This window comes from Primulina eburnea, chromosome 6, assembly GCF_022965805.1.
Source record: "Primulina eburnea isolate SZY01 chromosome 6, ASM2296580v1, whole genome shotgun sequence".
Lineage (NCBI taxonomy): Eukaryota > Viridiplantae > Streptophyta > Magnoliopsida > Lamiales > Gesneriaceae > Primulina > Primulina eburnea.
Window position 1 is genome coordinate 13930349 of NC_133106.1, and position 22676 is coordinate 13953024.

Below are 22676 nucleotides of genomic sequence, written 5' to 3' on the forward strand. Positions count from 1 at the left end.
GAACAATAAAACAAGTATGTGATTTTGGTTGGGAAACTCAAATGTGATCTCATTTGAGTCGTGATTCCCCCAAACAAAACATGTACTATACCTTTCGTCGTAGAATCGCTGTCACGGTCGCCAATACGAATCTGAAATGGAAATGTGGATACACACTCTATCAATTTCTAATCTAAATCAACACATAACCAAGTTACTACGTGATCTCGATACAATTTGACGGCTTAACGACGTAATTCTCGATACCGGTCAATCAAATTCTCAACATATACCAACATAGACCAATATCCCATTTCAAGAATCAATAATCGATCTCATAAATACATTATACTCTCCCAAATCTGCACATAACTCAAGTTATACAACTAAAATTCCATTAAAATAGCATATGACATCCGTTTTTCAATCCGGTTTCGATTCTACAATCCTCAACTTAACAAGAACACATAATCTAGTGTAATTCATAATTACCCCAATCCATATATTTCAAAACATGCTGGAATCAAAGAAAACTTATGTCACTTTGTAGCTAATGAAGAGAGGAGTTCAAAACCGAAGTCGGATTAAAGTTTGGATGAATAAATCTTATACAAACTCAATTATGAGATGAAAGAAAGATTGAAGCTTTCCCCTTGGAAATCTCTCGGTTATCTGCTGAATAAGTGGCAAATGAAGACCTCCTATATATATATCTTGCATGATTTAGGACAAATGGCTTGTTCTTTGAATTACACGTCTCGCGCATATGCGCGGCATTATTCGCGCATATGCGCCGAACCTAATGTCTCGGCAGATTTAGCACTCGCGCATATGCGCCACTAAACTCGCGCATATGCGCCAATGGTTCTGGACGCTCCGCGCATATGCGCCACTACTCTCGCGCATATGCGCCGAGGCTGCTGTACATGTCGCGCATATGCGCCACTCTTTCCGCGCATATGCGCCACTGCTACTGGAATTCTCATGCATATGCGCGCATTCCTTCGCGCATATGCACCGCCATAGCTTCGGCCCTTTACATTTATTCTTCACCTTTCACATCTTTTCTCATGTCTTTCCTACCCTCATTTTACTTAGTGTTCTCATGCAATGTCATGCACTCTCACACTATCGAATATCGCATAGATGAGGATTAATAAATCTCGAGCCTTACATTTCTCTCCCTCTAAGAAATGATTTCGCCCTCGAAATCGCACATCATTCTATCAATGAAAGCATCAAAAGTAATAGTATCAAAGTTAGATCAATACTTACATTCTTGAAATAATTCGGGTGTTTCTGTCGCATGTTGGCTTCTGTCTCCCATGTCGCTTCCTCAATGCCATGACGACTCCACTGAACTTTCACGAGTGGAATATTCTTCGTTCTGAGCTTCTTTTCTTTCCGATCAAGGATCTGTATCGGTTGTTCCACGTAGCTCAAAGTCTGATCAAGTTCAGCTTCGTCAGGTTGAATGACATGAGAAACATCTGGCATATACTTACGCAACATCGATACATGAAAGACATCATGTATCCCAGATAGAGAAGGAGGAAGTGCAAGTCGATAAGCTCGATCGCCAATCTTCTCCAGAATCTCGTAAGGACCAATGTATCGAGGAGATAGTTTCCCGCGTTTGCCAAATCGAACAACGCCTCTGAATGGAGAAATCTTTAAGAATACTCTATCTCCCGCCTCAAATACTAACGGTCTACGTCTGATATTGGCATACTTTGCTTGTCGATCTTGTGCTGTCTTCATCCTCTTCTGAATGAGTTTCTCCTTCTCTGTCATGTCACGAATCATATCTGGCCCAAGTTCTGGTACCTCTGAAATATCATCCCAATATAGCGGAGATCTGCACTTCTTGCCATACAAAGCTTCAAACGGTGCCATCTCGATACTCGTCTGATAGCTATTATTGTAAGAGAATTCGCAAAGAGGTAGAGAATCTTGCCAACTAATGCCAAAATCTAGCACTACGGCTCTCAACATATCCTCTAGTGTCTGGATAGTCCGTTCTGACTGTCCATCTGTCTGAGGATGATAAGCAATACTCAGGTGTAATGTCGTACCCAAAGCCTGCTGTAAACTGTGCCAGAAGTGAGAAGTGAATCGTGGATCACGATCTGATACGATAGACTTCGGCACTCCATGCAATCTGACTACCTCTCGAATATAAATCTCCGCCATCTGATCCTGTCTATACGTCATTCTGTATGGAATGAAACAAGCAGATTTGGTCAGTCTGTCAATAATAACCCAAATCGCATCACAGCCCTTGGATGATCGAGGTAACTTCGTCACGGAATCCATGGAAATGTGGTCCCATTTCCATTCAGGAATGGCTAAGCTCTGAAGAAAACCTCCGGGCTTCTTCCTTTCGGCTTTTACCTGTTGGCAGTTCAAACACTTAGACACAAATTCGGCAATATCTGACTTCATTTGTTTCCACCAGAACTGTGTCTTCAAGTCATTGTACATCTTCCTGCCACCCGGATGAATGCTGAACCGACTACAATGAGCCTCTGTCAGAATCTGCTGTATCAAATCTGCAACATCTGGCACAACTAGACGGTTATTCACGTACAACACATGATCTCGTACCTGATATTCTGATACATGCCCTGATCTGACCATTTGGATTGATCTTTGCACATTCTGATCAGTTCTTTGTGCTTCCTTGATCCTCATAATCAAATTGGGCTCAACTTGGATCGTAAAAGTCGTAGTGGCTTACTATCTGTATCAAATTCTAATCCAGATGTACAGCAATTTTCAACTAACTTGTTAACACCTATCGTCGATAAGGACAAAGAACATACCTTACGACTCAAGGCATCTGCTGCTGCATTTGACTTCTCTGGATAATATTTGATTTCATAGTCAAAGTCTTTCAGAAGATCAAGCCATCTACGCTGCCTCATATTCAGTTCTGATTGAGAGAATAGGTACTTTAGGCTCTTGTGATCGGAAAATATCTCAAATTTTTCGCCGTAGAGATAATGACGCCAAATCTTTAATGCAAATACGATAGCCCCCAATTCCAGATCATGAATGGGGTATCGTACCTCATGTGGCTTCAATTGTCTCGAGGCGTATGCGATCACATAGCCTCGCTGCATAAGAACACATCCCAAACCTCTATGAGAAGCATCACAATATACAACGAAATCACCCGTACCTGAAGGTATCGTCAGTACTGGAGCACTGGTCAGCCTTTTCTTCAACTCTAGAAAGCTAGACTCGCACTCCTCTGACCAAACAAATGGTGCATTCTTTTGCGTCAATTGAGTTATTGGTTTTGCAATACTGGAGAAGTCTTTGATAAATCTTCTATAGTATCCGGCTAGGCCCATGAAACTGCGTATTTCTGGTACAGAAGTCGGTCTTGACCAACTGATCACAGCTTCAACTTTACTTGGATCTACAGAAATACCATCTCCAGAAATGATATGCCCCAAGAATACAACTCGGTTCAGCCAAAACTCACACTTTGACAATTTAGCATACAGTCGTTCGTTTCTCAATGTCTGCAAAACAATTCTGAGATGCTCTGCATGCTCATTTCTGTTCTTTGAATACACCAAAATATCATCGATGAAAACAATGACAAATTCATCTAAATATCTCTGAAACACTTGGTTCATCAAGCCCATAAATACCGCAGGAGCATTGGTTAAACCAAAAGGCATGACAATAAATTCGTAATGTCCATACCTGGTTCGAAATGCTGTCTTTGGTATGTCTATATCTCGAACTCTGAGCTGATGATACCCAGAACGCAGATCAATCTTCGAATACACCGAAGATCCCTGCAACTGATCGAATAGATCATCAATTCTAGGCAAAGGATATTTATTCTTGATCGTTGCCTTGTTCAGTTGCCGGTAGTCTATACACAATCGCATCGAACCATCTTTCTTTCGCACGAACAGCACCGGAGCGCCCCAAGGAGATACACTAGGTCTGATATATCCCTTGGCTAGAAGTTCTTCTAACTGTGCTTTCAGTTCTTTTAGTTCGATGGGTGCCATCCTATACGGAGCTCTCGAAATAGGACCGGTACCTGGTGTAAGATCAATACTGAAGTCTACATCACGAACCGGAGGTAATCCTGGGATCTCATCTGGAAAAATATCTGGAAATTCCCGCACTACTGGTATATCTGCCAACGCCGGGCTCGACTTCTGCATATCTACAGCATAAATAAAGAAACCATCTGCTCCTTTCTGTAACAATCTGTTCATAGTAAGAGCCGAAATCAAGGGAATCCGAGATCTGGAACCCTTCCCGTAGAATTTCCACTCGTCTGTCATCTCGGGTCTGAATCTGACAATCTTGTGGAAACAATCCACGGTAGCTCTATACTTTGTTAGCATGTCAATACCGACTATACAGTCAAAATCAGCCAGACCCAACACTATACACTCTAGGTCAATTTCATGCCCCTCAAACTGTAGAATGCAATGTCTAACCGTAGTTACAAATATCAATCCACTTCCCAACGGAGAATTAATAGACACAACATCTAGCAAAGACTCAACAGGCAAAGAATACAACAATGCAAATCGCTCTGAAATGAATGTGTGCGATGCACCTGTATCTATCAAGATATAAGCAGGATAACCATAAAGAGAGCAGTTACGTGCTATAACATCATCTGGTGCGTCTTGTGCTTGCTCTTCTGTCAATGCAAACACTTGAGCCTGTTGCCTCGGGGGTTGAGTCACCGTCTGACTACCTCGGCCTCTGGATGGAGTCTGTACTGGTGGAGGCTGAAAAGAGTGAACTGATGATGCCTGCCGCTCAAACTGAGGTACGGAACCGGATGCTCTTCCACTCTGGCCTTGCTGTACACTCCTCTGGGGACAGACTTTGGCAAAATGCCCCGGTTGCCTACAAATGTTGCATCGGCATGTAACTCCTTGGCACTGTTCAGTCGCATGCCTACCTCCACAAGAATTACAGTAAACACCTGAAGTCCTTGACCTTTGATCAAAACCCGTCTGTCTTGATCCGCTGGAGCTGGACGAACTGCTCCCAGGTCGCTTAAACTGTTTCCCCTTCGCCTTCAGCTGTTCTTTGCGTCCACTACTACTACCACCGCTTTCGAATCGAGGAGGAGGACCTTGGGATGGAGGTGGTGGCGGTCTCGGACTCGGTGCAACATAAGGAGCACTCCGCTGCCTCAACAATCCTGCTTCTGCACCTTTGGCTCGATTCAATGCATCCGAGAAATTATCGGGTCTCCCAGTATTGACCAACGTAAAGATATCTGGATTCAGGCCATTTATAAACTGATCTGCCATGGCCTCATCATTCCCTGAAACATGAGGTGCAAAACGAAGCAAAGAAGAGAATTTGGCAACGTACTCCTCAATGTTCAATTGCCCTTGCCTCAGATTGGCAAATTCTGCACCTTTATCCTTGCGATAAGAGATGGGAAAGAAACGCTGATAGAATTCCGTCTTGAATACCTTCCACGTAATCTCGGTACCCCGCTGCTCTAAAGATCTCCTAATGTTCAACCACCAATTCTTGGCTATATCTTGCAATTGATGGCCAATTAGCTTTATTCTCTTCTCGTCACTGTACTCCAAAGAGTCGAATAACATTTCAATATCCTCAAGCCAACTTTCGCACTCGATGGCATTCTCGGTACCTTTTAATGTGGGAGGTCGAAAAGATTGGAATCGCTTCAGCAACGTCTCCATAGGGGTCGCTGTAACATCCATAGGATCTCCGGATGTGCTCCCCTGTTCTGGCGCTGCTGGTCGTAGAGGTACTGCTGCTCTTCTAGGAGGCATATCTAATAACCCAACTGATTAGTATACAAGATATACAACTGTCTCAGCCATCCTCTAGTCAGTTACCTCTGATCTAGAATCAGTTCTGATTCAGTTTATCACATGCTGAAAGAAATCAAACACAAACAACATGTAATAGGAAAGCAATAATCATGCTAGCACATCATAAGCAAGGAAGAAGACTCGATCTACCCCGCTCATTCTATCCTATCTCAGTCTAAAGGAACTCTCGGCTCTGATACCACCTGTTGTGGGGACCCGGGCTCTAATTTTTTATCTTGGGATTAAATGGATCAGTAATATAAAAGTGGGTCAAATTTTCGCTTTTTACATTAACTCAAATGTAACTAAACGACATCAGTTCTTTATTTATTTTACAACATGCAAACATAATATACAAACATAGGATACAACATTTCTTGTTTTAATCCATCCTCTGTAACTAGTAGTGAAATACAGTACAAGATAAAAGTAACTCTACTAGTCCATCTGCTAGGCCCGTGATCACCACGCTATGTCCATCGCTCATCTCTGTCGTGACCCAGATCCTGCCCTACCTGTTGTTATGCACACATACAGACATAACAACAGCCGGAAAACCGGTGAGAACAAATCCGAGTATAAACATGTAACATGCATATAAACAATCTAAACATGAAACATGCAAATATGAATGTCATTCATATAAAATCATGCAATGTGAATCTAATCATGTCTAGACTCGACTCGACTAGAACTTTAGGGATCCCGTTGTGAATAAGACGTCACTGGCTGTCACCTACCCTACCAATCGAGGTGATGTACGTCTTATTCCTAGACTTTGGCCTGATCTGTATCCACATCTACAATAGGGGCGGTGATCTTCCCCTAAGCTGAGATATCGCCGAACATCTAGTAGTCTGCCTGATCTCCAGACTGCCCTATCTTAATGCATGAATACAAAATCTGTAAACAAGCATAATGCAATGCTACACGATCTGTAAACAAAGCATAGCAAGATCTGCATACAAATTCTATAAACAAATCTATAACAATCATAATCATATCAAGGTATGAACAATAAAACAAGTATGTGATTTTGGTTGGGAAACTCAAATGTGATCTCATTTGAGTCGTGATTCCCCCAAACAAAACATGTACTATACCTTTCGTCGTAGAATCGCTGTCACGGTCGCCAATACGAATCTGAAATGGAAATGTGGATACGCACTCTATCAATTTCTAATCTAAATCAACACATAACCAAGTTACTACGTGATCTCGATACAATTTGACGGCTTAACGACGTAATTCTCGATACCGGTCAATCAAATTCTCAACATATACCAACATAGACCAATATCCCATTTCAAGAATCAATAATCGATCTCATAAATACATTATACTCTCCCAAATCTGCACATAACTCAAGTTATACAACTAAAATTCCATTAAAATAGCATATGACATCCGTTTTTCAATCCGGTTTCGATTCTACAATACTCAACTTAACAAGAACACATAATCTAGTGTAATTCATAATTTCCCCAATCCATATATTTCAAAACATGCTGGAATCAAAGAAAACTTACGTCACTTTGTAGCTAATGAAGAGAGGAGTTCAAAACCGAAGTCGGATTAAAGTTTGGATGAATAAATCTTATACAAACTCAATTATGAGATGAAAGAAAGATTGAAGCTTTCCCCTTGGAAATCTCTCGGTTATCTGCTGAATAAGAGGCAAATGAAGACCTCCTATATATATATCTTGCATGATTTAGGACAAATGGCTTGTTCTTTGAATTACACGTCTCGCGCATATGCGCGGCATTATTCGCGCATATGCGCCGAACCTAATGTCTCGGCAGATTTAGCACTCGCGCATATGCGCCACTAAACTCGCGCATATGCGCCAATGGTTCTGGACGCTCCGCGCATATGCGCCACTACTCTCGCGCATATGCGCCGAGGCTGCTGTACATGTCGCGCGTATGCGCCACTCTTTCCGCGCATATGCGCCACTGCTACTGGAATTCTCATGCATATGCGCGCATTCCTTCGCGCATATGCGCCATAGCTTCGGCCCTTTACATTTATTCTTCACCTTTCACATCTTTTCTCATGTCTTTCCTACCCTCATTTTACTTAGTGTTCTCATGCAATGTCATGCACTCTCACACTATCGAATATCGCATAGATGAGGATTAATAAATCTCGAGCCTTACATTTTGAATAAGATTCAAAATTATTATCAAGCCCGAAAAGGGGAATTATAAATTTGTTTATAATTTCCATGTCTTCCATCGACAATGGGTGCATGATGAACGCTACCCGTGCTCGGGGCTCGGCTCATATTATTCGGGTGGCCCTGGGTGTCGGAAAGGTGTGATATCCATTGACATGGTGATGTGAAATATGTGGAACTCCCATGATTTCGGCTCATATTATTGAGGGAACTCATGGTGACTGTCCATTAGGGTTCAACATCGATGGGTAAGGCTTGACACGTAAAGATGAACGACGTCATATTATTGGGTCCTAATCAAGTGTGAGACAAAAGTTTATGTAGAGGGTTGCATGGTGATGCAATTGTTAGAGTAGATGCCCTGCAAGCCAACGGTTGGCTAGGGAATTTATTGACTCAAGTGAAATAAACAATCTTTATTTTAATATAATTTAATTTTTTATGGTCTTGTTATACTTTATCTGTATACTCATGCAAACAGCATAGATAAAGTCCTTGATTATGCTTTAATACAAATGAATCGTAATTCGATGTTGAAACTCATTTGTAAACACTGCATAATCTAAATTTGTCCTAGTCGATTCAGCCGCCTAAAACAGGGATAAAGGCACCTTGAGCTCGAGACTAGCATCTGTGATGTTGTGTACTGCGTTTCTTGGTAAGGACATAGAGATGTCCAAACATACAGATGGGTAGTCATATGATGATTATACCAAACAACCCTCCCTCGGACTGTCCAAGTGGTTATCATTCATCGAGAGGATAAGTCCGTGGTTATGATTGTACACCATTAGTCCTTACGACCCGGGACAACACTGAGGCTCTATATGCTAGGGCTGTGCTTTGACTCGTTTACCGGCTCCAGGAGAGTCATCAGGTGGCGAGGTTGGGTACAGTTGCGACACGTATAGGAGCCAGTGCATTGTAGTCGGGGATTCACCGCTCACCTACGGGTGTGGATATCCTATGTGTTCTAATGAAATAATAGTGTATGGAATCTCTGGCCAGAGTATGAGATGTACATTAGAGAAGGAGTTCTCTAATAGTACACACGATGCCACTATTATAGTTATCACATAGTTATCGAATTATTATGCAACCCTCGATGAACCAATGGTTGAAAATTCGATCGGGATATTTGAGATGAAGGGACCGTACTGTACGCTAATCATAATCGACTGGTTCTTGCAGGCACTATCAGCGATACCTAGGGGATCATGGGGCGATGCTACTAGACGTTCTTACCATGATCCGATGGGTGGAATCAGAAATGAGTTCTGACATTCTTGATCAAGGTGTTGATGAAAAGAATGGGGCTAACTAGTGTAAACCCGAATAAAGGATTATGTCCTGAATCACAAAGAGTTGTGAACCCACGGCTAGCTGTATCCCTGAACCATTGAGGGTCACACAAGTACTGGATCGTTTGTTCCCGTTGAGAGAATAAATTCAAGGAGTTGAATTTATATTATGATATAGTAAATTCAAGGAGTTGAATTTATATTAATTAAATTTTGAGAAAATATATTCAAGTAGTTGAATTTATGATATAGTAAATTCAAGAAGTTGAATTTATGAAATTTGGAGAGAATAAATTCAAGTAGTTGAATTTATAAAATTTGAGGATTTAATTTATTAAACTCAAATGTTGGGTTTATTAAATATTAAATTTTGGAGGTAATGTAAATTCAAGAAGTTGAATTTATAATTTAAATAATAAATTCAAATGTTGAATTTATAATGTATTTAATTTATTAAGCTCAAAAGTTGAGTTGATTAATTAATAAATTAAATATGGTGGATAATATGTTTAATGGGCTTGTAGGGGTACAAGTCCAACATATTAAATAATTAAAGTTTTAATGGACTTTGATTAAATTAATTAAACTAGTTGGACTAGCCCAATTAATTAAATCAAGCCCGTTAATGTTAATTATGTAATTAGGGTTTAATTTAAATATAAATAACACATGCAAACATCTAAACCCTAGCCACCCCCACCAAACTCACGTGAACCTCCCTTTCAAAAGAAAAAAAAATTTGGCCACCTTGAATTATTTTTAGGGTTTGAGCCGTCTCTCAAAATAATTCTCTCTTGCGTTCAATATCTTCCAATATTTCTAGTGCAATTTGGAAGAGGAACAAATCATCTAGTCGTGGACCTGATTAGAAGAAAGGAGTCCTTGAAGAAAGTTCGTAGAGAATTCATCAAGAGCTAGATCCGCCTATACCGGATTAGTTGGAGCCAAGTGATTTAATTCACTAAAGGTATAATTCAACACCCTATGAATGTTTTGGTTTAAATCATACGAGCGCCAAAACAAATATATTTTGATTGTCAAATTAAATAAAAATTTTAAAACTTCCGTTGCGTTTGGGCGTGTAGAAAACCCAGATCCAACATCAATTGGAAACTACCTTTTTTGGAATTGTGATTGGCTGATATTATTCGGGATCATAATTCGCTAATTGGACCTTGCGTACCTACTGAGGAAAGGAGTTTCCCGTTTTCACTAGAGTGTAGTGAAAGATGTCAAAACAGTGAGAGTAAACATTTATAAAGTAAAAGTCCATACTTTATATCTTACTAAATATTTTAAAATAGTCATTAACATTTATCTGTTTACTTTTCAATACTTTTTGACAATGTGTTCGATTCGAAATCTGCTATCTGTAATACTCGACAAACACGTATTAAACAGACTTAATTACCTCAATTGGCTAAGAAATATGAAAAACGTCTTGAATTCGGAAAGGATAGCGTATACACTTGCTAAGTCGTCCCCTGTTGAGGCTCCGACTGACTGCACTCCTGAGTAATTGCAGACTTACAAGGATTGGTGTGACCATGACTTGAAAGCCAAGTGTTGTATGCAGGCTTCTATGAATGATGAGAAGTCGGTTCTTTATGTGGGTTCTTCATCTGGTACGAAGATTGATCCACGTGGGAAGGGAAAGAAGCGTTCTTTCCAACGTCCCAAGAAGAACGTGCCTTTGAAGAGGCTAGCTCCGAATCCCGTTGTGGCAGCCACACCAGTCAAGGCTGAGAAGACTGTTGATATTTGTCATCACTGCAAGAAGCCTGGACATTAGAGGCGTAATTGTAGGGAATATCTTGCTCATAAGAGTTCTGGAAACTGTATGTTCTATATTGAAGTAAAAATTTCAATTAACTCTACTTGTTGGGTATTTGATACCGGTGTGGCTCACATCTCTGTAATGAGTTATAGGTGATGGGAAGAAGTAGGAGACTTAGGGAAGGTGAGACCTTCTTGAGGTTGGCCAATGGAGCAAGAGTTGTTGACAAGCCCGTGGGAAATGTTTACTTATTGTTGAACAATGATTTTAAGTTGATCTTAAGAGATGTTTTGTTTGTACCAAATTTGGTGAAAAAACATTATTTCCATTTCTATACTTGATAAAAATGGATAGTCTTGTTTATTTAGCAAAGATGTTTGCAACATTTACAAGAATGAATATTTAATTGGTACTGGAGAACTTGAAAACGATCTCTATAACTTAAAATTGAAAGATATTCCGCTAAACAATGTCCAAGCAATAACAACAACAAACAAGCGAAAACAAGATACTCTAAATTCGGCACAATTATTGCATCCTCGATTAGGACAAATTTCCCTAAGAAGGAGGAACAAGCTAGTGGGAGTAGACATGTTTGATATGTCTGATTTTAATGCTCTCACGACTTGTGAATCCTGTCTGAAAAGAAAGATGACCAAAATTCCCTTTAAGGGCCATGTGGAGCGAGCCAAAGGGTTATTGGATTTGATCCATACCGATGTGTGCGGTCCACTTAGCATCACCACTAAGCATGGACATGCCTACTTCATCACCTTTACTGATGACTTTTCTAGGTATGGGTATGTGTATTTGATGAAATACAAGTCTTAAGCCTTTGAAAGGTTCAAAGAATTCATATGTGAAGTAGAGAAGTAGTTGGGACTAAGCATCAAGACATTTCGATCGGATCGAGGTGGTGACTACTTGAGTGCCGAGTTCAAAGAGTATCTTAGGGAGAATGAGATTCTCTCGCAGTGGACTCCGCCTACTACACTACAGTGGATTGGTGTTTCGGAGCATCGTAACCGGACATTGATGGACATGGTTAGGTCTATGATGGGGTTCACGGAGTTGCCGCCATCCTTTTGGGGATATACGCTTGAGACAGCGGCACTGTTGTTGAACAATGTCCATTCAGAGGCAGTTGACAAGACACCAAATGAGATATGGATGGGTAAGCCACCCAAATATTCTTATCTTAGAATATGGGGGTGCCCTGCTTATGTGAAGTAGGTAGTGGGAGATAAATTGGATAGTCGGTCCATTTTATGTTACTTTGTAAGATATCCAAGGAATTAAGTTGGATATTATTTCTATCATCCCCAAGAAACAAAGGTGTTTGTTTCTAGGAATGCAACCTTTATGGAAAAGGAATTTTTATTGGATAGAAAAGGGGAGATGATAGAACTCGAAGAGGTTCGAGAGACACCTACAATTATAGAACCCACACCCGAAGAGCCAAGAGAGGAGATACAAGCTCCTAGAAGATCCGAGAGAGTTTCGAGACCACCTATGAGGTATTGTCTGCTTTTTGAAGAGGGCCATGATGAGCCTAACCATCGATGTGATCCAATGACATTCAAAGAAGCGTTATCTGATGCCGATTCATCCAAGTGGCTTGAAGCAATGGAATTTGAGATGAATTCCATGCATTTAAAGCAAGTGTGGAATCTCGTGGATCCACCTGAAGGGAATTTTTTCCATAGGGTGTAAATGGATTTACAAGAGGAAACTTGGAGCGGATGGGAAGGTATTGACCTTCAAGGCGCGATTGGTAGCAAAAGGATATACTCAAAGGCAAGGAGTTGACTTTCAGAAACCTTTTCTCCAGTTGCAATGTTCAAGTCCATAAGGATATTGCTAGCCATAGCTGCATGGTATGACTATGAGATATGGCAGATGGATGTCAAGACAGCCTTTCTTAATAGGGATGTTAAGGAAGAGATTTACATGTCTCAACCTGAAGGGTTTACATCTGTCGGAAGTGAGCACATGTTATGCAAACTTCAAAGATCTATTTATGGTCTAAAGCAGGCATCTAGGAGTTGGAATGTAACACTCGTGACTAAAATGCATAATTAGTGCGGAAGCTTTAAAATATATTTGGAGAAAATATGTTAATCTTAAAAATTTTGGGCAGCATCTCCCCTTAAATAGGACATGCCACCAGTCTCAAACAACACATAATACACAAGCAAAAGATTTTCATATACACAGATACCAGTAAGTAAAGTATCTACATATTTTGCCAAAACCAAAGCGCAAAACAAGATTTTCAATGTTTTCCAAACTAGCCAAAAGCTTGACAATAACAAAAAAACATCCATTCAAAATCTCCAAAGTTTGGCATATTCCCTTCTCTCGCTTCGACAACTCAGGGATGATCGGTCTTTTTTACCTGTGCCTGCATCACATGAACATAACCGGTATGAGTATAAAGCTTAGCAAATGGAATCAATACTAACAAGATACATATAAAAGGGATAGCCTCAATTTCATTTTCTTGAAAACATTATCCATCTCATTTCATAAACGTCGAATCACCATTAATATCATCCGTCAAGAATCATAATACAACAATACATAGGGATGATATTCATATCATTGATCAACTGAAGAATTGATAGTTCTTATAAGATAGTTCATTCATTGCTAACCCTCTTCGTAAAAACGAATCTTTTAGGAGGGACACGTACCTCTGCATAAAATGCATCTTATAAGAGAGCACATGTTTTCATCATTAATTGGCCAATTACATTGCGGATTTAGAATTGCCAGAGGCAACACCGCTACTATCACTATCAATCCAATCATTCAATCATATAAAACTTCATTCAAGCATTTTATCAAACACATTAGAGGCATCTTGAAAAGATTAACTCCTTTCAATCAAAATGCATATAATTGCACTACCATATATACATATTTACACATATATATATATATATATATATATATATATATATATATATATATATATATCATGAATGGAATTTGAAAGGAGTTAACATCATAAAATCATCAAAACACATACAAATAGGATCAAGTGATGCATTGAAGAAATGATTCCACTTACAACACTTGGAGCACTTGTTTTCCTAAATCTTGATGGTGATCCTACAATAATAAACCCAATAACTAACCATCAACACCAAAATAACAACATTAGATGATCATTTAATCCAATACAACAATCACAACCATCATACCCTAACTTCGCCATCTTCATTAACTCAAGAACAAGAAGAAAAACCACTTACCTTTGTCCCTCTCACTGAAAAGATGAAGTTCCAACTCCGGATTGAAGATTAATTGCTTGATTGAATAAGAGAAGAAGAAGATGATGAAGAACCCTAGCTAAGAATCGATGGAGAAGAGAAATGAGGAGAAGAGAAATGAGAAAAATGAGAGTCCAACCGATTTTATACCTTAAAACAACCAAAAAACGCTTTTGTACTGTACTGGGCGCTCGGGCGGTCATATATTACCGCCCTAGCGCGGACGTTTCTGTTGGAAACACAAAATTTCAAAACTAGTGGCGCTCGGGCGGTAGTTTCTTACCGCTCGGGCGTCGCTCTGCGCACAGCATCCTCAAAGATCGCCTCCGAAACGCCTCTTCCCGACATAATTTGGAAAAATGGTAAACTAGAAAGTTGTAGCTCTATGTCTTGACTTGCTTCTCCAATTGACCTCATGTCATTTGAAGGTCTGCGTAAAAAGTTATGCTCAATCTCCCAACATATGTCACTGGAGAAACGACGATACACACGACATATTTCGGGGTGCCTTTGGCTAGTCTTCCACAATGATTTGGACAAAACTCAAAATAAGAAAGTTATAGCCTTATGTCTTTCTTTCTAATGAAAGTGGCCCCACATCATTTTGATCAATATACAAAACATTAAGCTAAAAACCACAACTACTGCCACAGTTTCATACCGTTTTAGCAATTCTATTACTTATCTGGCTAAATATAAACTTTCTATTCTACCCATACATTCTCGGTTTCATTCTAAATCATTCAATACCATTTGTATCACATCTTGAAACCATAAACCATCACCATTACATCACATATCCCCGAACGATTATCATAATAAACCATCAAAGGAATAATGACCCTATTTAATCATAATCATTACCTTACATCATGCATACGAATGTCTGGGCGTTACAATTCTCCCCTCCTTAAGAAATTTCGTCCCCAAAATAGCCATTACTGTGCGAATAACTCAGGATATCGCTTGTAGTATCCCGATGCCTAAATTGAGTAATTATTGGATTAATTATATTCTGCGAGTTCGGAAGGAACGAACCAGGATCGGACCGTCCGAAGAGGTTCGGATCGTCCGAAGTGGGTTCGGATGGACCGTTCGGTTCAACAGTAGACCGTGTCAGGGTTCGGATCGTCCGAAGAGGTTCGGATCGTCCGAAGACAGGTGGCTGGACACGTGGAAGACATGCAGAGTTCGGAACGTCCGAAGTGGATCGGATCGTCCGAAGTGCACAGGATCGGATCTTCCGAAGTGGATCGGATCGTCCGATCGTCGTCTATAAATAGAGGCGCGAGGCTTCACTTTTCACTCGCCAATTCCGAGAGTTCCAGAGCGTTTTAGTCGTTTCTGATGGGTTTCTAGCTTTTCCCGAGGTTCGGGCACTAGCAGGGAGCTACTGGCTTTGTAGCGGAGCTGTGCTCTAGTTGGGAGCTAGCGGCATCAGTGGGCTGACTACGGACGCAGGTATGGTTCTAGGTTCCCTTGAGATTTGGAAGTATCTATTAGTCTAGTTAAGGCTTTTAGATGTGGTTTAGTGATATGGTATCACTTGGATTGTAGGCTTGATTCTAGGGCTGATTACTAGGATCTACTGGTTTGAGGTACGGAAGTACTATCCGAGATATCCTGGTTGAGTATGCTTTACTATGTGTTGCATGTTTATGTGTTGCATTATTATCTGACATATGATGTATGGTTTATTATGCGGCATTTGCATAATCATGTTGGGCCTGTTTATCTTTTGAGATAGCCTGTTCAGAGGGTGCTCAGCCCTCGGTTGTTGTGGATGGTTGGACCCCGTTGGCCGACGGTGGTCAGGATACCGGTATATCCACAGGTTTATGGTATGGGAGCCACCTCCTGGTGCGACGGCGCAGAGTGCTACATACCTTGACGTCATTTGCCTGAGCAGTTTTTCGTTATACCCAGACCCTGGTATCCAGTACATTTTGCATACATGCATGTCATAGTCTTGTATACTCATTCTTTCGGTACTGAGCGTTTTATGCTCACGTCCTCGGTTTATCTCTGTTTTGGACACCCTATTCGATGGGGCAGGTCTCAGGTTGGACGGTCCAGGAGGGAGAGGACAGGGAGCTAGCAGGGGTTGACCTGTAGTTGCTGGTATTTTATTCTTGGGATTTAGTTTGATTTGGTTGTTTTAGTATTCGTACTTACTGATTCGATCGGGCTGTATATGTTGTTTTTCCGCTGTTTATCTGATTCAGTTTTATTAAGTTAATTGCAATCTTAAGTTCTGATTAGTAGGTGATTCTGGAACGGGTCACTACATTTATGGTATCAGAGCATGCATTAAGATTTTGGGATTTAGAACTGTTCTTTTGGGTCTAATCTCTGGTGACTTTTTGTAGAGATGTCTGGTTTTGACGACGATGCTAGTAGTCATGGCACCGTGGGACGCTGGGGAGACCGCGACGATCGGGAGCGACGTCGAGAGCATCGGGAACGTCGTCCACACCGACGAGATGAGCCTCGGAGTTTCAGTATGCATAGGTTCTTGCAGATGGGGCCGAAACCTCTTTCGGGCGGCGAGACTCCGGATGTTGCGGAGAACTGGCTTGAGAGGATGGAGAGCTGTTTCAAGTCTTTCCAGTGCTCGGCGGAGCAGCAGATGGATACCCTTGATTTCTTGCTGGAGGGCGGTGCACGTAAGTGGTGGAGGTCTACCTCTGCACCGATAGTTCAGCGACAGGGCCGAGTTCTTTGGGCCGATTTCCGAGCTGCCTTCATGCTGCTTTACTTTCCGCCAGCTCTTCTGCAGACCAAGGCGATTGAGTTGATCAATCTGAAGCAGGGGAGTTTGTCTGTTGATGAGTATCAGCAGAAGTTCTTTGAGTTGCTCCCATATGTTCCGCACGTCAGTGACAATGCGGTGGCCAAGTATAATCATTTTCTTCAGGGCCTCAATCAGGAGATTTATGATCGGGTCGTGGTCTGTGATGATCCGACGTCGTATGAGGGCCTTGTGAACCGTTGTCGCCAGGCAGAGGGCAGTTTGCTGAGGGGTCGAGCCATGCAGTCTGCTCGTCCTACTAGTTCTTTGGGTCCCCGTGCCCAATCATTTAAGAAGGCTGGATCTACTTCTTCTTCCTCTGGATCTGGAGGAGTTCACCATTTTGGGAAGAAGAAGGGCCCGTGTCAGCCTTGCGGGAAGGACCATCCGACAGAGCGTTGTCGCAGAGTTGCGGGTGCTTGTTTCAGGTGCGGTGAGATGGGCCACATGAAGAGAGATTGTCCACAGATGGGTGGAGGATCAGGATCTGGTTCTCAGGCTTCAGTTCATCAGAGGCCACAGCAGGGACAGTCTACTCAGGGCTCTAACCTCCGACCGCGTACTCAAGGGCAGGTCTTTGCTCTTAACCAGGATCAGGCTGCTGAGGAGAACGAGAGAGTTATTGCAGGTATTTGTAATTTATGTGGATTACCTGCTTACGTTCTCATTGATACTGGTGCATCGCATTCATTTGTATCTGCGAGGTTTGCTAAGCGTCATGCTTTACCTTTCACTTCTTTGGACATTGTGGTATCTGTTTCCACACCGATGGGTCATTCGGTGTTAGCTAAACGTCTAGTGATGGGTTGTCCTCTAGAGATTGAGGGTAATATCTTAACTGCTAATTTGATGATTCTTGCGATGGAGGATTTTGATTGCATTCTGGGAATAGATGTGCTGACTGTGTATAGAGCTACTGTGGACTGTTACCAGAAGTTCGTGCAGTTTCGTCCAGTGGAGGGCGACAGTTGGTTTTTCTATGGAGAGGGAGCGCGACCCCCGATGCCTGTGGTTTCTGCTCTGAAAGCCTGTCGTGCCTTAGAGTCGGGCGGGGAAGGCTACCTTATCTATGCTATTGATTCGTCCGCAGACAGTGTCGGGGTCAGTGACATTCCAGTGGTTTGCGATTTTCCGGATGTTTTTCCCGAGGAGATTCCTGGTTTTCCTCCAGTTCGGGAAGTGGATTTCAGCATTGATTTAGTGCCAGGCACGGCACCAATCTCCAGAGCTCCTTATCGTTTAGCTCCATCAGAGATGCAAGAATTGAAACAGCAGTTGCAGGATCTTCTTGACAAGGGGTATATTCGACCCAGTGTGTCCCCGTGGGGAGCACCAGTTCTTTTTGTCAAAAAGAAGGATGGTTCTATGCGGCTCTGCATAGATTATCGGCAGTTGAATCGTGCTACGATAAAGAATAAGTATCCGTTGCCACGGATTGATGATTTATTTGATCAACTGCAAGGTACCTCTGTGTATTCCAAGATCGATTTAAGGTCTGGTTATCATCAACTTCGAGTTCATCAGGGAGATATATCAAAGACTGCATTCAGGACCCGGTATGGGCATTATGAGTTTCTGGTTATGCCTTTTGGGGTGACGAATGCACCAGCAGTTTTTATGGATCTGATGAATCGGGTATTTCGAGACTTCTTGGATAAATTTGTTGTGGTGTTCATAGATGATATCTTAATCTATTCGCGTGATCAGCGAGAACACGTACAACACTTGAGAATTATTTTACAGATACTTCGCGAGAATCAGCTTTATGCGAAGTTGAGTAAATGCGAGTTTTGGATTGACAGGGTTGTATTCCTTGGTCATGTTATTTCTAGCGAGGGAGTTTCAGTTGACCCGAGCAAGGTGGAGGCGGTATTGAACTGGTCGCGTCCGACGACAGTAGCCGAGATCCGCAGTTTTCTGGGATTGGCTGGGTATTATCGCCGCTTCATTGTCAACTTCTCTCAGATTGCTAAGCCACTTACTCAGCTCACTCGGAAAGATGTTTCATTTGAGTGGACATCAGAGTGCGAAGAGAGTTTCTTGGAGCTTCGCAGACGGTTGACATCTGCGCCTGTTTTGGCCTTACCGGCTGGATCTGGTGGTTTTAGTGTTTACACCGACGCCTCTTTGCAGGGTCTAGGGTGTGTTTTGATGCAGAATGAGCATGTGATTGCTTATGCGTCGAGGCAGTTGAAGCCTCATGAGGAGAACTATCCTGTTCATGATCTGGAATTAGCAGCGATCGTTTTTGCTTTGAAAATCTGGCGCCATTATCTGTATGGTGAGCGATTTGAGATTTTCACCGATCATAAGAGTTTGAAGTATCTGTTCACTCAAGCAGAGTTGAACATGCGTCAGCGTCGCTGGATGGATCTACTCAAGGATTATGATTGTGAGATCAAGTATCATCCAGGATCTGCGAATCTCACGGCTGATGCTCTTAGTCGCAAGGTGAGATTGTCTGCTCTTCAGACTTGTGCTGTATCTGGGATTATTCAGGATTTCTGTTCGATGGGATTCAATTATAAGCATCGGAAGGGATCAGAGAGTATCCGTGTGGCTACTATTTTGTCTGAACCAGTGTTGTACTCTCGGATTAGAGATGCTCAGATGTCTGATTCTAAGGTTCAGAAATTAGCTCGGTTGGCTGATGGAGATAATACTTCTGGTTTCCACTATCAGTCTCAGGGTCTTTTGTGCTTATCTGGTCGTGTTGTTGTACCGGAGGATGACACTTTGAGGGAGGAGATTTTGTCCCAGGCTCATCGTAGCAAGTTGAGTGTTCATCCGGGGAGCAACAAGATGTATAAAGATTTAAGGACTCGATTTTGGTGGAAAGGTATGAAACGCAATGTTTATCAGTATGTCTCCAAGTGCCTGGTCTGTCAGCAGGTAAAGGCAGAGTATCGACGACCTGGAGGTTTGTTGCAGAATCTTCCTATTCCGGAGTGGAAGTGGGAGCATATCACGATGGACTTCGTGACTCACTTGCCTATGTCTGTGGGGAATAGAGATGCTATCTGGGTTGTAGTAGATCGGCTTACCAAGTCTGCCCATTTTCTTCCGTATAACAGAGATTTCACTTTCGATCGGATGGCACGGTTGTACATTCAGGAGATTGTACGGTTTCATGGTGTGCCTGTGAGTATCGTTAGTGACAGAGATCCTCGATTTACGTCTAGATTTTGGGGTAGCTTTCAGCAAGCTTTGGGCACTACTTTGAGTTTGAGTACTGCGTATCACCCAGAGACTGACGGACAGTCAGAGAGGACTATTCGTACGCTTGAGGATATGTTGAGGTCTTGTGTGATGGATTTCGGGCCAGCTTGGCAGGATCATTTGCCACTGATAGAGTTTGCATACAACAACAGCTTTCATAGGAGTATTGGTATGTCTCCGTTTGAAGCGTTGTATGGTCGACGTTGTCGTACTCCTCTGTTCTGGGAGGAAGTCGGAGAACGACAGGTCGAGGGTCCAGAATTGATTCAGCAGGCCAAGGATAAAGTTCTTGTGATCAAGCAGCGGATTAAGACTGCTCAGGATCGACAAGCGAGTTATGCGAACACCAAGCGCAGGCCTCTTCATTTTGATGCAGGCGAGAAAGTGTTTCTCAAGGTATCACCTTTTCGGAGGATTCTGAGATTTGGACTCAAGGGTAAGCTATCTCCGAGATTCATTGGTCCTTTTGAGATCTTGGAATGTGTGGGAGATTTGGCCTACAGATTAGCCTTGCCACCGTATCTGTCTAGTGTTCACAATGTGTTTCATGTGTCCTTGTTGAGACGATACATAGCGGATGAGTCCCATGTTTTGCATCCGACAGAAGTTCAGTTGAATCCGGATTTGTCTTTTGTAGAAAGACCGATTTCGATCTTAGACCGGAAGGATAAGGTACTGCGGAATAAGACTATTCCTCTTGTCTTAGTGCAGTGGCAGCGCCGAGGTACTGAAGAAGCTACTTGGGAACTAGAGAGTCGCATGCGGTCAGAGCATCCTGAGTTGTTCTAGTTGTAGCATTTTCAGTTATGATTGTAATTTCAGTTGGGCTTTCAATTTGTAATTCATTCTTGAGATGAATGTATTGATTGTTCAGAATTGTTATTCTTCAGACTCGATTTCGCGGACGAAATCCTTTTTAGAGGGGGAGAATGTAGTATCCCGATGCCTAAATTGAGTAATTATTGGATTAATTATATTCTGCGAGTTCGGAAGGAACGAACCAGGATCGGACCGTCCGAAGAGGTTCGGATCGTCCGAAGTGGGTTCGGATGGACCGTTCGGTTCAACAGTAGACCGTGTCAGGGTTCGGATCGTCCGAAGAGGTTCGGATCGTCCGAAGACAGGTGGCTGGACACGTGGAAGACATGCAGAGTTCGGAACGTCCGAAGTGGATCGGATCGTCCGAAGTGCACAGGATCGGATCTTCCGAAGTGGATCGGATCGTCCGATCGTCGTCTATAAATAGAGGCGCGAGGCTTCACTTTTCACTCGCCAATTCCGAGAGTTCCAGAGCGTTTTAGTCGTTTCTGATGGGTTTCTAGCTTTTCCCGAGGTTCGGGCACTAGCAGGGAGCTACTGGCTTTGTAGCGGAGCTGTGCTCTAGTTGGGAGCTAGCGGCATCAGTGGGCTGACTACGGACGCAGGTATGGTTCTAGGTTCCCTTGAGATTTGGAAGTATCTATTAGTCTAGTTAAGGCTTTTAGATGTGGTTTAGTGATATGGTATCACTTGGATTGTAGGCTTGATTCTAGGGCTGATTACTAGGATCTACTGGTTTGAGGTACGGAAGTACTATCCGAGATATCCTGGTTGAGTATGCTTTACTATGTGTTGCATGTTTATGTGTTGCATTATTATCTGACATATGATGCATGGTTTATTATGCGGCATTTGCATAATCATGTTGGGCCTGTTTATCTTTTGAGATAGCCTGTTCAGAGGGTGCTCAGCCCTCGGTTGTTGTGGATGGTTGGACCCCGTTGGCCGACGGTGGTCAGGATACCGGTATATCCACAGGTTTATGGTATGGGAGCCACCTCCTGGTGCGACGGCGCAGAGTGCTACATACCTTGACGTCATTTGCCTGAGCAGTTTTTCGTTATACCCAGACCCTGGTATCCAGTACATTTTGCATACATGCATGTCATAGTCTTGTATACTCATTCTTTCGGTACTGAGCGTTTTATGCTCACGTCCTCGGTTTATCTCTGTTTTGGACACCCTATTCGATGGGGCAGGTCTCAGGTTGGACGGTCCAGGAGGGAGAGGACAGGGAGCTAGCAGGGGTTGACCTGTAGTTGCTGGTATTTTATTCTTGGGATTTAGTTTGATTTGGTTGTTTTAGTATTCGTACTTACTGATTCGATCGGGCTGTATATGTTGTTTTTCCGCTGTTTATCTGATTCAGTTTTATTAAGTTAATTGCATGCTTAAGTTCTGATTAGTAGGTGATTCTGGAACGGGTCACTACATCGCTGCTTCATTTCCTCCTCTGGTTCCCACGTTGCTTCTTCAAA